Source organism: Ictalurus punctatus, chromosome 9 (genome assembly GCF_001660625.3).
Source record: "Ictalurus punctatus breed USDA103 chromosome 9, Coco_2.0, whole genome shotgun sequence".
Lineage (NCBI taxonomy): Eukaryota > Metazoa > Chordata > Actinopteri > Siluriformes > Ictaluridae > Ictalurus > Ictalurus punctatus.
Genome location: NC_030424.2, coordinates 2,860,897 through 2,878,099, shown reverse-complemented (window position 1 = coordinate 2,878,099; position 17,203 = coordinate 2,860,897). Strand labels below are relative to the sequence as shown.

The window sequence follows — 17,203 nt, the reverse complement described above, 5'->3', positions numbered from 1 at the left end:
GCCGTGTCACTCATCGACGGCGTGTTCTCACACACAGAATATGATGACAGAATTATTTCAGGTTTAAAACAGACGTGTTGTGTTATACACATCGTAAAATAATTATACACGTTTGTATACGGAAATAGCATCTGGTCCAGAGTTTAAAGGGACAATAATAATAATAATAATAATAATAATAATAATAATAATAATAGAATTATTTGACGTTTATCGTATCGCAGGTGTGGTGAAAATACGTATAGTTATGTTGATTTAAAAACAAACAAATGTCATCGTAGTCCAGATCCAAGGGACATTTTCTACAGCGATTGCGTTTTCTAAAGAATCATATTAGCATAAAATCACAAGCGGTACCAGAGCAGTGTAGTTCCTGATTCTAAGGCGAATTCACACGAATTCATCCGGCCCTTCTGCTAATTCCTCTTCCCGTTGTGGTTTTCATCCGAAATGCCGAGTAGAACTCGACACGACTAGACATGACTTTTAATGCTAAGCGGCGCAAAATGCGTAAGTTGCTAGCTAGACCGAGCGAGCGGAAAAGACGTCGATTTATTTATTTATTTATCTTCATGAGGTGGGGGGTATGTTGGGGGGGGGGGGCGGCGGGAAAAGCGTATAACGTCGTAATTTTGATTATGAAAAGGAGCTGTAAGGATCTTTACGAGTGCTGTCGCACCTTTTAGTTGAGCCTGAATCTGAATCAGAGTGAAATGAATCCGTCGGGTTGGGTTTCACACCACGCTAGACCTGAAAGCGTCCTTGTAGAACCTCTTTGGTCCATCGGGGAGAATTCTGCAGCGCTGCAGCTCTGTGCTTTGGCTCAGCTCGCATCTACGAACCCAAAACGCAAAACGCTTCCCGCAGTGGAGTCGATTCGGAGTCGAATCGCTTTCCCGCTAGAGTTCACTTACTTAGAGAGAGAGAGAGAGACGACTAGAGTTGTTTCTGTGTTCAGTGTACCAGGACCAGGATGGCACACCGGCATCACGACCAAACCAGGAAGACGAATGAGCGGTTCTGCTCGCTGCTGAATCTCAGTTCTGCCTGACGTGTTCAAACTCGCCCCATTAACTCTACCGCGTCCTTGTGCCAAAACGCCCGTGGCAGGCTGTTGACATTGCAGTACAAAAGGTGACCGTAGGCTGTGCGTGAGGGTCGAGTGGCTGAAAGGCTTGATATTTCTCGGCGCAAATGACCCACTTGGGCTTTAGTCCATTAGCTGGGTGAGAATCTGGACAAATAACGCCATCTGCACCGCGTGTGTACTCTTAGCGCTCAGAGAGAACGACGGATAGCCTTGGCCGGAGCCTGCGTGATTCAGGACGTGTTCGTGCGGAAGAGTCCCCGGATAGTCACAGAACCATTACGGAAGGCTTTATAGGCCGGAGTCTGAAGCCTGAGACGGTGTGAGAGCAGAAGGAACGCATGGCTGGTTTATATCCTCTCCACCAGCGTGTGTCATTACAGCGAGGACGACTCAATCCTGACGGCAGTTAACACAGCCTTCCCTCCGCCGTATTACCCGAGACAGATGGACGGAGAGATTGCGACGTTAGCTTCCTGAGACTTTCAGCGAACGCGGATTCATCGTTTGCATATCGTCTTAACGTTGCGCTCTAGCGCTCATCGTAGCCGGACCGTCAGCCGTTACGGTGATTGATTTTTCCACCTTTTTTCTCCCCGCTTCCTCGTTTCGCCGTCTTGGATGTGTATTAAAAATCCCAGAGCTCGGCACGTTAGAATAATGCCTGTTGTCTCTCGAGTCCCATTACACGTATGATCTGGCGGCACGTTCCTCCCTGAAAGAGCGTTTTGGCTCATGGTGAGAGGCAAGTTACCCATCGACACGTCCCAGCAGGGGGATCCGCAGCTCAGCATTTTCAACACTCGTATCAATTATAGATGACTCTCATGCACGCTTTACTGGGTTATTTCCACACAGACGCTCTTAATAAAACCTTGACGTGTGTGGAAAATACCAGTAACTCCTTTCTAAAGTACCACCGAGCATCGTTTTAAATCCGTTTTAACTCCTCGCGGCTAGCTGATCACGGTGTTCGATTTACGATCGGTGCGAAATCCTTTTCAAGGTTAACCGTACGACTACGTCCGGGGGCGTCGGTTTGTGATGTCAGCGAGTAAGGGGAAGCCAGATATTACTGATGGGAAATGGTTATGGTAAAAACTGTTCAAACTGGTCGTTGTTGTTGTTTGTAAACCAAACGACTCTTTTCTTCAAGGTTGCGCTTGTGTCTTCACGTACTCGGGTTGGGCGGAGCCGCATACGACTCTCGTAGACGGGCGCGTTAATTGTTTCCCCCCCCTCCCTTGAAGTGCTGTACATTTCATTTAAAATGCATATTTCTAATCTTTTGATTGCACAAGGCTCGTACATCTCTCTGGACTCATGCTACATTAATTCATTTAAGTGCCTCGGGCACGTTGTTGTATGATCGAGACATCCATCTGTGCTTTGTTTTCCGATTGCTTCTAAGAGAGAAGAGAGAGAGAACATGGTAATTAACGCAGGGACGAGAGACGCGGCTTTACGACGGATTTCCGAAAACACCATATTGGCCTTTGCCCTTTGGTGACCCTGATTTATTTGGTGCCTGAGGTGAAATTTTACTCAGCGGTCTGGGTGTTTTTCCCAGATCCCACGACGACATATTCCGGATGATGAACAGTCAGGTATCGTAATGACCGTATATTAATAGACATAAACCACGGGGCTGTACATATAGCGAGTTCTGCCCATGAGAGACCTGTGAGAAGCGTCATTAGACGCTGAAAGAGGCAAGCAGACACGCCTCGCTCACTTTAAGAGTGCCTAAAGTGTAAAACTCGGCGTTGCCGTGTGCCACCCCTGACAGGTCGCCAGTATAATAAATTACCCATGATTCTTATTTCCAGGGACAGCTACTGATTTTTCCATTGCTTTATTCACCCACAGTGCACGTGTCAGAGCTGAGCTACCGTTATATTACTTATGAATTTCAAAGAGGAGTATTGATTTTGTGCTGGAAATTTTTTCTCTGTTTCTCTCTCTCTCTCTCTCTCGTCAAAACGTGAGTGTCATGGCAACGCCAGACTCGGCGTATAACTGCCACTTCTTCCCAGAAAACAGCACGGCCCTACTAACACGGACGCCGAGAACTACAACAACCAGAGTTCAGTCTCACCCGATTACTGATCGCACGCACCCGGACCCAATCACTTTCACAGTATATAAGGACGTTCAGTTTAAAAGTGTACGCTCCGGGTCTCTCGTCCTCTCAGTCTACACCAAGCCGTCGTTCCGTTGTTTGTTTCTTTGACTTCGTTTTGTTCTTTACGTTTTTTTTGTTTGTTTGTTTGTTTGTTTTGTTTTATCTCGCCCGCCCTTGTTTATTCTGTGCGCACCTCGGCCCGACCCTTGTCTGTTCGCCACTGTCAATTTCGGATTACGTCTTTGTACTGTTCGCCTAGATCGTTAACGTCTTCGAGTACCTGCGCTGGTCGTCCTCGGCTGCTTCGTGACAGTGAGGCAGGCTTTTAGAAGAAGAAGAAGAAGAAGAAGAAGAGGAAGAAAAGCGGTTGTAGATAATGCGCCGTTATTCGAGCCGAGCGTTACGAGCGGACAGAAACCTCAGCATTTTATTCCCGGTGATGCGGAACGCCGGCAGGATCCCGTGTGACTGCTGCGAATCTGGACGAAGGGCGAGATGGCACGACGGGGTTTTAGGCAGGGTTTCAGCGACCGGACGGATTCGGCGATTCGGAAAGCACTCGCCGTCTTAAGCTGGGGCGCCATGACATACCGTTCTTCCCCGGTTGTTATTGTAAATGCTTGAAAATCTTTTTCACATATAGCTGGATCACTCATTAACACCGTGGAAGGAAAAAAAAGAAAAAACGCAATTAAAGCTGGGTAAAAGTGTAAAAGTGCACCCCGCTGAGGTGAGGAGGAGCGCCGAGGTGCGCCGAGCCCCACAGCCGGTCATATGACCGGAAACCTTCACCACGATCCTCCTGACAGATTCAGGCAGCCCGAATTTTCCCTGGTTTCTCCGCCTGCTCTTTTCTGTTGCTCGTGGTATTTATAGACTCGCCTGCAGTAGCTGCACACTCCCTAATGGCTTCATCACTAATAATGATCCGCTCGCCTCTGCTGCTGGTAACAAACCCTTTACAACAGGCAGGAAATACAATAATTCTAACGAGGTAATGTTTTAAAATAGGACTTTTTTTTTCTTTTCCCCAGGCACAATTAGCTTCTAGGGTAGGTTTTTTTTTTTTATTGATTTTTTTCCTTTTTTTTCTTTTCTTTTTTTTATTACTGACTGGACTGCAAATAATAAGAGCTTTACTAAAACATGCAATATACACATTTAGCACATTTAGCATTCTGTAGCAGACTGTAATGGTGGCAGTGTTATGACACTGATTTATTAATTTTTTTTTTTTTTTTTATATTTTTTTCAGGCAAAGACCGTAAAAATGTTGCTTTGCTTAGACAATATTCCTGTATTCTTTAAAATTTCATTATGGGCTCTCTTAACGATCAGATAATATACATATTTTTTTTTTATCATTTTATTTCTGCTTTTATACCAACATGCTATTCCTTCACTGTTTTTCTCTTAGCTGCAAAACATGGCTTTTTTTTTTCTTTTTAAATAAGTTTATTTTATGGGTTTTTGTGTGTTTATAGACCTGTAATAATAACATAATTACAGAGATACTTTAGAAAAAATCTGCAGTTTACAACACGAAGAGTTCTTCATTTCTGCCTTTAGAAAAGAAAAGGAAAAAAATATATATATACATGTAATGTTTCTGGCCCAGAAATTTGCTCCGCCTACTCATCTAGCTCCGCCTACTCATCCCAAAAAAATCAAGCGAACGACGTTTCTACAGAAGGGGTGGGATCAGCTGGGTTCAACAGGAATTCTGGTCAGCGTTTTCGTTTCAGTTGCAGCCGAGTCCTCTGAACATCACACGCCGCTCCTTTAATTAAACCGTACAACAACAACAACAACAACAATAAAACATTTCATCCCTTAAACAACAAAACATTCGAGAAACGTTTAGCTCTGCTTCTGCTCTGGAGGGATTTCTTACTCCTCCATTTATCCGTCTGTAACAGATTCGTGTACGCTTACACCAGGAAGGAGCGCATTAAGATGCGTTCTCGTTTACGCCGCTAAAAGTCGCGCTTCCGTCATTTTGATTCGTCTGCGCCGCATCATAAGAACGCAGAGAGGCCACACCCACAGCGGTCGTTCCTACCGCGGGGGGCGAGTCTGACGGTCAAGTTCGCCAGATGCGTTTGCGTCTGTGGTTTCTATTGAAAATTGAATGCAATTTCGATTCGAAATAGAACCAAACGACGACACGCCTTTAAGCACGTCGGAAAGGAAATCAGAAATGGCGTTTGCTGCGACGTTCCGGCGCGCCGCTAGAACGCCGTCGGGTTCGTACCGCCGTTCCTGCTGTGCAAAGACATACGTATATATTTATTCTTATTTGTTTAATCTATTATGTAGTTAAATGACTTTTAGTATACTTCTAACTCTCCGTGCCGCTGTAATAGGTGAATTTCCCTCTGGGATGAATAAAATGTTCTATCTATCTAACTAGCTATCTAGCTGAGGGTCACACACAGGAACAGGAACAATGCCGTCCTTTCACTGAAGCCGTGAGGCAGTAGGACCCAGCGATCTGCTGCCGCCTCTTCTGCCCTCCTCTTCAGGCTCCTCTAGTTCCAGAGCTGAGCGAGACAGGAGAACAGAGTGCAGAGAGAGAAGGAGGGGGAAAGACTGAGAGAAAGAGAGAGCGAGAGAGAGAGAGAGAGAGAGAGAGAGAGAAGCGGCGTGAATGTTCAAGCCCACTGTGCTCCCTGCTACAATCCTGAATCTGTGGAATGGACGGATTAACCCGTGGGATTTAAACATTTTGGAGCTGGAGCTGAAGCTCATGAGGAGGCGTCCAATCAGGAGAAGATCGGGATTCAAAGGTCTCTATTGTTGATTGTTGATTGTCGGTTCTCGCTGTGATCTCTGGGCTCCCGGGGTCGTCCGGAGCGTGTGTGTGTATGTGTGTGTGTGTGTGTGTGTGTGTGTGTGTGTGTGTGGGACATGTGTATGCGAGGGTATCAGCGTGGAAGTGTATTGAGGAGATAACAGGCGTCGCATGTGTAAACAGCGTGAGGTCCAAGCTGGCTCTGCGTGTGAACCCGCTCGGGTTACGCGTCCACGTCCCTTCCCTCTCCTGTCTCTCTCTCTCTCTCTCTCTCTCTCTCTCTCTCTCTCTCTGCATTTCTCTCTTCTCAGTCCTTCTCGTGCTTTCGTGCTCGTCGTCGTCGTTCGGATCGAACACGTTCAAGGTCAGCACTTGGGTTTTATCGCGCAGAACTTTGCTCCGAGTCTCGTCACCGAAACGCAGCGTTCGATAAACAAACAAAAGTTTGGACGTGTGCAAACACATCTGCAGAGGGGGACAAGCGGAAGGGAAGTCTCAAGTGAGTGCCAATACTTTCTGCTAGGAAACTCCACTCTGCAGAACGTCGCTGCGTTGCATACATGAGTGCACTCGGATGTAGATTAGACGTGGGGGGTTTAAAAAAATATAAATATATATATATATATATATTTCCTCAGAGGTATTTTATCAGCATCTCGGTTCTTCTTTCATTTCTGCCGTCTCACTCGGGCAGCTGTGGTCCGGCGGCTCTCAGATCCCTGCATTCCCGTTCAGGAGTTCCGCTTCTCTTTCTTTCCTTTTTTCCTTCTTCATCAAAAATCTGTTGTTTGTCTGCTCTCTCTCTCTCTCTCTCTCTCTCTCTCTCTCTCTCTCTGCTAATCCTGAGCTCGCTCTGTCGCTTGTTAGCATTCAGCAGCATTAAGCGGCGTGCTCAGCCTAAGCCTGCCAGTGTTTGCCTCTTAACTCGAGTGCAGGAATGTGTGAATACACGACAACACCGAGCATCAGGGCTTTAAAGCCGTCAGGGCTGGACTCTTCTCTCTTCCTTCCTCCCTCTCTCTCCCTCTCTCTCTCTCTCTGTCTGTCTCTGTGGCCGTCTGTCTGCGAGTCTCTAAACCACATCTTTCTTGGAGTCCAACATGCTGACCTTGTATTTTCCATTAAGTTTCCATGAAAAAAAAAAAAAAGCCAAAAACCCTTCTGGAAAAAGCAGGACTGCCTTTTTGGCATGTATAATCTTTTTTTTTTTATTTGATTTTTATTTTATTTTTTTGCTATAAATAGGTCTGGACTTTTATTCTCATTGGAAAGTTCCATTACGGACAGATCTGCTCCAGGCTTCGTGCTGTTTAGGAGAAGCGTTCGCTTTTTATTCTTATTTTGTTTGATCTCCTCTCCGGGAGTAAGTTTTTTTTTTTTGTTGTTTTTTTTTTTCCCCCCCCCCTGACCCTCTGTTTCTATGGCCCCCTCATGTGGCTGCTCTCAGCTGCCTATAGCGCGAGCTCTCCCCGCCTATGAGAGCGCCGCATCTGATTGGCTGATTCTGCAGAAGCACAGGAAGTTCAGGGTTTCTAATAACAACCCAGAGACACAGTTACCATAGAGACAAAGATAAGCCCCTCATACTAAAAAAGAAAAGTGGCTGCATGTCATCACAGAAGCCCGCAGAAAGTGCATGCTCTCTCTCTCTCTCTCTCTCTCTCGCTCTCTCGCTCTCTCTCTCTCTCTCTCTCTCTCTCTCTCTCTCTCTCTCTCCCCTTGCCAGTTCTCTCATTAGCAGCTGTTTAAACAGAGAAGCTTCTGCCTCACGAAGGTCAAACTCAAATGTTCTGAGCACTTAACGCGAGTTTGGACAACTTGTCTTGCTGCTTGTGTGTGTGTGTGTGTGTGTGTGTGTGTGTGTGTTTAAATCTTTAAAGTAATGAGGGGGTTTTTGTGGCTGAATGTTTTAATCATGACTTAAGGCAGCGACCCGTGCCAAAACACTGTGTGTGTGTGTGTTGTCGATGTGCAGACGCTACGTTAACGTGGTCCAGGAGGTTATTTCCGTGAGTCGAGGTAACGGGACCCCGTGTGTAACGCTGATCCCAGGGACTGCACGCGAATTGATTTCAGGAGCATTGTGCAGAGCTTTTTTAAAAGCCCGTCTCTCTCAGCCCAAGAGCGTTTGAAGGTCTCAGGCTCGCACACACACCCGTCCACGTTCTCGTCTTCCCCCTGTCGTCTTTTCGGGTCGCCCCCGAGCGTCGAGGCGAGGGAGGGGAAGGGGGGTGGGGTGTTTAGGCTGAAGTTGTGTAGCGTGCTGAGAGGCGGTCGCTGAGAGAACTTCCTGTTGATGGGAGCACTGTGTTATCGGAGGAAGGGCTCCGCTGACAGGAAATGTGTCAGCCACTTGTTTTCTCGAAACCGTCAGTTCTGGAACTCACTCCTCCGTTGTTGTTTTTGTTTGTTTTCGTCTTCAGAAATCCGATACCTTGACAGTCCCTCTCCGGCTGGGGTCCTTCTTATTGTCATCACAGCGCATGAGGAAAGCCACGACCTCGCGTCTCGAGCTCCGGCTCAACCTACGCATGCGCCGGACCAAACGTGCTTCATATTCAAATGTCATGCAGATTCCTGTGTAGAAAGCGGCTATTATATCCTCCGACACGGTTGTCAGTGCGGTCGGATCGGCTCCGGGTGCGAGCTCCGAGCGTGTCCGTTTACAATCGTGAGGTCTTTTCAGGGCTTTAATGCGGCTTTAGACTCCAGCGCTCAGCCTCCGAGATGTATTCGCATCGTAGTAGACGGGCCGTTCCCAAAGGTTCCCCAGCGGCCCCGTGCGGGAATTATGCAGGCGTCTGTCACAGTTCAGAGGTGAAAAGCGCATGAGCGGGAGGTCAAAAAGCGCTTTTTATTTTGAGGCAGTGAAGTGAGGAGCTTTTGTCTGCTTGAGATCTTCTAACAGCAGTCAACGGCTTGTCGACGACCCGGGCGTGCCGCCCCCTTAGATAAATTAAACAGCAAGGCGAATCGGCGAGGTAGAAAATACACGAGTGAGACGCTTGTAAATATGGATGGGGGGCGCGGTGCCGAGACGTCGCTTTTCGGGTTCCGTTCCCAGCGCTTTTGCTTTTCAAGTCACTTCACAGAGATCGACAGAGCGAGATGACTGAAACACTCTCATTGGGTGTTCTCGCGCATGTCGTTGTACTGTACGCGAGAGCTTCAGGGTTTTCGATCAAAACGAGGCCATGCATCGCATCGCATCGCATCGCATCGCATCGTCTCGCCCTCCCTCTGTCATCCCGCACCGTGTCTCGTTTTCTCCCTGTGACCTTCACGTTTCTTTCTGTCCTGGTGATTAAGTGCGTAGAAGGTGTGTGATGATGGAGGCCGCCTAATGAATGATAGACCCTTGACTGCTTTCCCTCTGGGAGACTTATTAACTGTCTCAGCTAGAGCCTCATAGCCACACAAAGCCGTGTCATAAACCCCGCTTTGTCATCTCTCTGGTCTCCTCTGTAGCCCACACTTCATTTTATTCGGCTGAATTGAAACAGATATGCCCTTCGACTTCTTTCCAAAGCCGTCACGCAGGCTGCGTAATTGACAGAAAGAAAGAAAAGGGAAAGAAAAAACAAACAAACAAAAAAAACGATACGACGGAGTCCGACGATGTCGTTCCGAGTTGAAAACCGATGACGGATTAACACCAGATCTGAATCCCGGGATGATCAGTTAAAGCCGCGTTTCTATCAGATTGCCCATCGAATCGATAAAGCACATCCGCTTCGCTACGCAAAGACCTTCACTCCTCTCCCCGTGTCTGCGTCTCGCCGGCTTCCCGGCAGCGCCGAGGGGAAAAACCGAACCCCACACACGACGTGGCTCCGTCTCACGAGCAATCCGAGTTCAGTCACTCCAAAGCCGAGCTTGTAAAAACACCGCGGTGACACCCGACCGTTCGGATAAGGACGCGCACTCGTCGCGTCCCTCACCTGGAGGTCACACGCACCTGCTTTATAGACAAGACAGAGGCGCTGGAACCTGGCGTGTGTTTGATAAAACACTCGGTGTCATGCCGCTACAGGAAAATAATCAACAGTTACCGGAACCACACCAGAGTCGATCGTTTTCCTATAAGAGCATATGTCCGAAAGTCTTTTCTGGTGTTATTATAACGAGCGTGTTAATATAAACCTGCGATTCGCAGCTGCGCTGAGAATTAATCGACACCTCCAGACGAGTTAGAATCCATAATTCAACAGCACCATAATATTCAGTCGGAAATGAACAGCGTTATACGAGCCATTCTACGCTATTAACTCTATATTAACCGTATATACGGTAATTAACCTACTTGGCTTTAACGGCGCTGTTTGTCATTTTCAGGCAACGTATTGTCAAATGTCCCCCCCCCCCCCCCCCCCCCCCGGATCTACCTCCACCGTTTAAACACCGTACGCTGTGTAGTTCGCTTTTTATTTATTTATTTATTCGTTTTAAAAATGAGAAGCATTAGAGTGGAGCAGCTCTGTTTTTATTTGGGGGCGGAGCTAATTTCCGGGCTGGGAAAAAGATTTACGCAACCCGGAGCGAAGGAACTAGAATATTATGAATCATGGGGGGTTTTTTTGTTTGTTTTTTGTACTTCTTCTGTCATTTCTTTGAACTGTATGGTTTAAACATGTTTAATTAATATTACAAATCTAAGCTTTGAAAACAAGCCGGGATCATAAACCGTAGCGAGCCCAGATTGAAGATGTTTCCACGGGCCAAGGTTTTTACGCTATTCTCCCGTGTGGGCGGGGTTCGGTGCATCAGGGCCGCGTTGTTTACCCGGACTTTCTGTGAACATCAAGGACACGCCGGATCCTGCTCTCACAGAGGGACCTGCGCAAGGACTCGCGCACCCCGTGGTGGACTCGCTTCAGAGATGTTGGCCTTCTGACAGCGTTCTCCTCTCCGAGACGGCTCGTGTTTTATTGCGCGCGAGTCGGAGAGGAGGTTTACGAGCGGCGCCGCTCGTCCTTCTACGCCCGGTTTCACGCGGACCCGCCGGATCTCCTGCTCGTCTCGGGCCGCTCCCGGCGGACCCCGTGTCCTGATTGTCGGAGAAACCTGACGAGCTCCAGATTCTCATCCGGGCGGATCCTGTTCTGGAAGCTCGGGAGATTTCCAGTCATTTCCATCTCCACTCCCGGCCCATCATCAGTGTCATATTTCATTCGGATCGCTTTCATTCCTGCTCTGTCAGAGAGGAGACAGCCGGACTGCCGAGTACATAAACAGCTATATATTTTACCCGGTGCATATATATATATATATATATATATATATATGTGTGTGTGTGTGTGTGTGTGTGTGTGTGTTTACCACTCTCCATGACTCCATCATGGTGCCGTCACTTTCTTTCTGCGTCTCACTCCAGTGACCTCGCTGTCTTTTTACTCTTTTTCCATCTCTTCGTTTCGCAAACACACACACACACACACACACACACACACACACACACACACGGCCTGAGCCTCCTGATGAACCGAGGGGAGTATGCGCTTTCCGAGACCCGAGCGATATTTCTCAATGTCAAAACATGTTCAGAGTGTTGTTCCCATCCAGCACTGAGGCTGCATTGTTTCATATCTTCAGAACGGTTATGTTTTATCACTTTCAACACCAGCGTTCACGTCAGCCTTCTTTATTTATTCACAAAGTAGAAATTCTTGCTGGTGGCGTCCTCAAAGCTGTGCTACATTTTCGCCCTTTAATGTGCAAATCAGCTCGCGAGTCATACACACACACACACGCGCACACACATGCCCTGCCCACTCACAAAGCACACTCATTCCATCTCTCTCCAGCCCTCTCTGCGAACCCTCTTCAATCCAGCCTCAATCCTTTAGCGCTTCTTGCAGAGTGGCCTCGGCCCCTGTTGACCCGCCTTCTCTGAACGGTTGTTCATTTAGCCACGCTCGGAGATGGCTTTCTGCTGCGACTCTCCCGCGTCGCCAGCCTCCCGGACGAGCTCATCAGACAGAGAGAGACCGAACGAAGCAGGCTGAGCTGACTCACCCGGCACGGTTCAAGACCCCGAAGCCACGCCGCTTATTAAAGCCCCAGCGAGGAGGCTTTTCCTGATGACCCTTACCCCACAAATTAACCCACACTCGTGCTTACGCGGTACGAACGGGACGAGGGTTATATCGTGAGGTCGAGGTGTGTGTGCGTGTGTGTGTGTATAGAGAGTGCTGAGAGGTTGCACGCTAATCATTCACTCGCTGATTTAAAAAGACTGAAAGTCAGCAGTCTTCCGAGCTAGGTGCCGCGTACGTGGACACGCCGTGGCGGCTGAGCAGGTCGACGAGAAGAGGACGGTGATGGACGTGCAGCGCCACGGTGTCTCTTTTGTACATACTGTACATATGTATATTTATACGGTATATGCATATGCAACATACTGATGTAACACCGTTGCATTGTTTTCAGCAGTCCAACTTTCCAGTCCAACTTTCCAACTTCCTAAGTGCGAAGGAAGTCATCCACGCTTTCACAGTTTCTACTAACGAGGTGCTGGTGAGGGTTCAGGGAACAAGCAGACCTTTCTGAGGACCCAGCCCGCCCTCCCGCCAGCGTAAGAGCCCGGACGTCGCGTACTCGGACGCGGGAGTCACACGACAAGCTTTGTTAAAAATAACAACAAACTTTCGAAACGTTTCATCTGTGATGTAGAAGTCAAATCCCAAGACACGAGACGCTTTATTAACGTAGCTACAGCGGTAGCGTATTACAGCTCGCTGTAAAAGCGGTTTTATCCTCCTCGAGCCGTTGTCATGGCAACGGAATGACTCCCGACCTCGCCGGTTCGTAGCGTTTTGGCGCCCTAAGGCGAACACAGAGCGTGGAAACGGTTCCGGATTAGACACGGACACGTCGTCGGTCGGAACGGACTTCACTTCACTTCACTTCACTTCAGCCAGCGCCTGTCGGGCGCTCTCTAACGGGACGCAGGAGCGGCTCTGAAATCGTACTAACGACCCTGCTTATCCCGAGACGGGCGTCTTCACTGCGAAGGCACGTCAGCACGCATAAGCAGAGCTTGACAGGAGGATGAAGGGAAGAAAGAGCGCGTCACAGTGCTTATACGTCTGTGGAGAAATCACACAGCTGGACGCGCTGTGTGACAAAGCAGCCCGGAATTTCTCAGGAACCACCGTCTAGGGTATGATGCTGGTACGGTTGCACGGGGGGGGGACCCAAGACAATTTTGTCTGATCAAAAGTGAAAGTCTGCACGCTGGAATCCTCTAGTGCTCTGTCTGGGTTTCGGAACGTCGGCGTTCCTCTCTACTTCAATTGCGGGACCGACCGTGCGTGTCTGTTAGCTCACGTGTACAGAAGAGCACAGTTAACAGCATCCGGTGGCGAAGCAGGCCGCATTAGCGCGATGTAACTACGGTAACCCTGACCGTTCTGCTAGTTATTAAAGCAGGGAGGTCCAGTTAGAAACGTTTCCTCCCGACAAACCTGATTTCTCTAAAATACGGTACGATTTTGAACCCTAGTGGGTAGACCTACATGCGGTCGTTGTTTTGCATGTTAGCAGAACGGCAGCCGACTAGCAACACGGCGGTGGCTGTGCGTGCGTTACAAGACCAGCTCGAAAAAGCGAAGGAGAGTTTGTGACGAAAATATAAAGAAATTAACCGGCAGGGATCTGAACGAGATACGGTATACAAAATAAGCTTAAACGGTTAACAGCTTATATTGTAGGACGTTTAGCTAAGTGGCTAACAAACGAGTTAGCATGCTAATGTTACTGCGGTGTAAATAAGGGAATGTAGCATTTCGACACTATTTATTGTGCATTTCAAGAACATAAAAAAAAATCCCCGAACGAGTATCGTAAACATAAATAAACGCTTCTGAGCCCACGTGACCCCACATGCCAAAGTGTCCTTGGGCGAGACACTGAACCCCGAGTTGCTCCCGATGTCAAGTTAGCGCCTTGCATGGCAGCCCTGCTTCCATTGGTGTGTGAGTGTGAATGGGTGAATGAGACACAGTGTAAAGCGCTTTGGATAAAAGCGCCATATAAGTGCGCCATTCACCATTTATTATCCCAGTAAACCCAGCGATCGCTTAAACACGAGCTGGCCGCGTCACGCGCCGTGCGTTCCAGTAGACGCGGAGCTATCCCGCTCACCCTGTTGCCATGCCGTTATCAGCAAGAGCAAACTTTGGGCTCCTGGCAGTCGGCCGAACGCTGGTGTTTGCAAAAGATAAGCGAAAAAGGGCCTCGGGACCGGAGACGTCCGAGTAGACGACTTGACTACACAGAGCGGGTGATAGAGAGAGAGTAGAGGAGAGACAGTCCTCTGGCCAGAGATGCACTGTTTGGAATGTGGAATTGTTCCCATTCAACAAACACACACTCTGCCAGGCCTCGACGTGCCACTGCTCCCTCGTGCTCTGTAGTGTTTTAACTCGGTTATCGGAAGAAAAACGGCTCCGACACGGCCGGCAGGTCGCTCCGTCCCGTCGACTGCCCGTGCGTGCGCGCGCGCGTGTGTGTTCGCAGGGCCGAAACAAATTCAATTGGAAATGTAATTTTGTTTGCGAGGCAACTGATTAGCGGAGCAGTGTTTCACTGGGGACGCTTTACAGCGCAGTAATGGAATGACATGAATAAATTGTCATCTGACACAAAGATTAAGTACAGCACAGAGCTGTAAACACGGGTGTCCGGTTTCCGCTCGGCACGCGGTCGGCTGTCACCTGTAGCCTTTGCTGTGAGTCACGCGAAGCACAGCCGCACGCTTCCCGGGCCGTTACCTCGCGCGCCGTACGTTTCCGTCCGGCCGTTTTTGTAAAACGTCGTGCGAATTTTTATGTAAAGTCAGGCGAATGCAAATGCCATCAGCTCCAGTTCTGTGGATCTTTTATCTATTTATTTATTTATTTATTTATTCTGAAGGGCGAGCAACAAGACGGCGTCAGCGAAAGAGCACCACCCGGAACAACGTAGGATATCAAGCCGCCGCTTTCCGAACACGCATCTAAAAATCCCGGATGTTAAAATGCAATCTGGAAAAAGTCTTGAAACAAGGCAGGACTGGCACAGACGCTTCGGTAGTCGGGAATAAACGGCTCGGCGTCATGCTGTCGTGCGAAAAACAGTCGACGACGGGGTGACGTGACGAGGCGGAGTTACAGTTACCGCGCCAAAGCACGACACGATTGCTTTACTCCTCTTACACCACAGCAATCTGCATACGACTCGCACGCGTCTTCTGCTTATTAAAGAACGACAGTAAAGATACAGAGTTCTGACACCGGAGACTCCTTCCGTAAATTATAAATAAACATCTCCTTACGGAAAACATTACTGAGTCTGAGTTTCTGTGTGTTGTGTCTGTAGGTCACAACACACAGAATCATACTTCCTTACCCAAACTTTTTGATGCGTGCCTCTCTGTAAATCCTACAGGTCGTGGAGATTGTGTGTGTGTGTGTGTGTGTGTGTGTGTGTGTGTGTGAGAGAGAGAGAGAGTTGTTGTCTCATGCCTTTGTTTGTCTGGTCATTCTGCAGCTGTGTCGGACCGTGCTGAGGTGTGTGTGTGTGTGTGTGTGTGTGTGTGTGTGTGCGCACACCTGGCGTCTCCTCTACCAGTAATCAGTACCGATTACAGTCTGCAATTAGTCTCTGAGCAGCTCGTCTCGCTGTGCCAAGACCAGAGCTCTTATCCCCTTTAAAATCAGCCCTCACTTGGCTGGGACAGCAGCTGCCAACCGCAGGCGATCCCAGACACGTCCTTCGTCTGCACACACACACACACACACACACACACACACACACACACACACAAGACGACAGAGAGGAACGTCATGCAACATGGAGGCTCCCAAGAGCACCATGTCATTTTAGTCCCTGTCCACAACGATTTTGCCCTCCATGCATATATGTGTGTGTGTGTGTGTGTGTGTGTGTGTGTGTGTGCACGTGTGTGACTGTGTAAATCTAGCACGGCTTATAGATGTTTAATCTGTCCAGATCAAATAAAAGTAGCCGGCGATGATAAAAACTCCCCAGCTGCACAGCATTGGCCCTCAGCCGGAGACCAAGCTTCAGCGTTGCTAGGTAACTGTGTCGGAGGAGGATTGTGGGATCGCATGGCACAGAGACAGGGCCGTATAAACATCTCGCACAGATTAGGCTTGCTTTAAGTGAGAAGTACATCTCAGATGTTGATCTGCGCCTGGCTTCTTTCTCAAAGAGAAAGAGAGAGAGAGAGAGAGAGAGAGAGAGAGAGAGAGTGTGTGTTTGTGGGTGTGTGGGTGTGTGTGTGTGTGTGTGTGTGCGTGGTGTCCATATAATGTGGTGTCCTGATATTGAGGACAGCTCGTCCTCTCTTGGTGCACATCATGGCTCTGTAGACTGTTTGAATCAATGCGTCAATAACGAATCAATATAGTCATTTCGATTCAGAGTCGATTCAGAGATTCGAATCGCTTTCGCACTTAGAAGCGCACCGAGACTTTTGGAAGAAATGTAAATAAATAAATAAACAAACAAACAAACAAACACAAAAAGTCGATTTTCCACCCAGAGAACGGCTTACGTTTCTTCACCTCACTTTTCTCTCAGTCGTCTACATAAATGACTCGACGAATCAGATCTCCGGATCTAAGGATCGCCTTCACATGTACAGTTTGAGCAGAACCCTGGTGTGTGGTTCTTTCAGCAGGAGAGAACACAGCAAGCGAACACCCAGGCGTGCATCAAAAACGGCAAGTCTCGGTGCGCTTCTAAGACAGAAAGCGAATCGAATCTCTGAATCGACTCTGAATCGAATTGACTTTTGATTCTTTATCGACACATTGATTCAAACATGCCTCGTGTCTTTCTGGCTGTGCCATCTTTCTATCTTTGGTCAACTGAGCAAAAGGACGATTCACGTGTTTTTAGAGATTTGGACGAATAAGAAGAGAAAATAAACAGCCGTGTATATTCTTAAACAGTTATAACACTGTTGCGAAGCATTACGTATGCCTTCTACAACAGCACTTATTTATGAACTTTATATTCAGCAGAATGAAGCTTTTTTTTTTATCACTTTCTTCAGCGTCACTTAGTCAGCAGGATGAACGCTCACGTTGATGTTCTTAAACACTCTCATCTCGGCGATCATTTGCAGGAGCGGACCTGTGACACTCATGGCGTAACCAGGGTTAGCGTTTTATTTTGCAGCCAAGCG

General features: G+C 48.2%; 1 protein-coding gene across 4 annotated transcripts in view; it reads left to right on the top strand.

Moving 5' to 3' along the window:
* The first annotated feature begins 5,731 nt into the window (after positions 1-5,731).
* Positions 5,732-17,203, top strand: part of foxn3 (forkhead box N3) — an 82,485-nt gene continuing 71,013 nt past the window's right edge. For 2 of the 4 annotated variants that reach the window (XR_008397061.1, XM_017476180.3), the window contains exon 1: positions 5,735-6,001. The gene's annotated coding sequence lies outside the window, so the exon portion shown is untranslated. Of the gene's footprint in view, positions 6,002-17,203 lie in introns of all 4 variants that reach the window. The other 2 variants (XM_047157480.2, XM_017476183.3) reach the window with 2 other exon arrangements.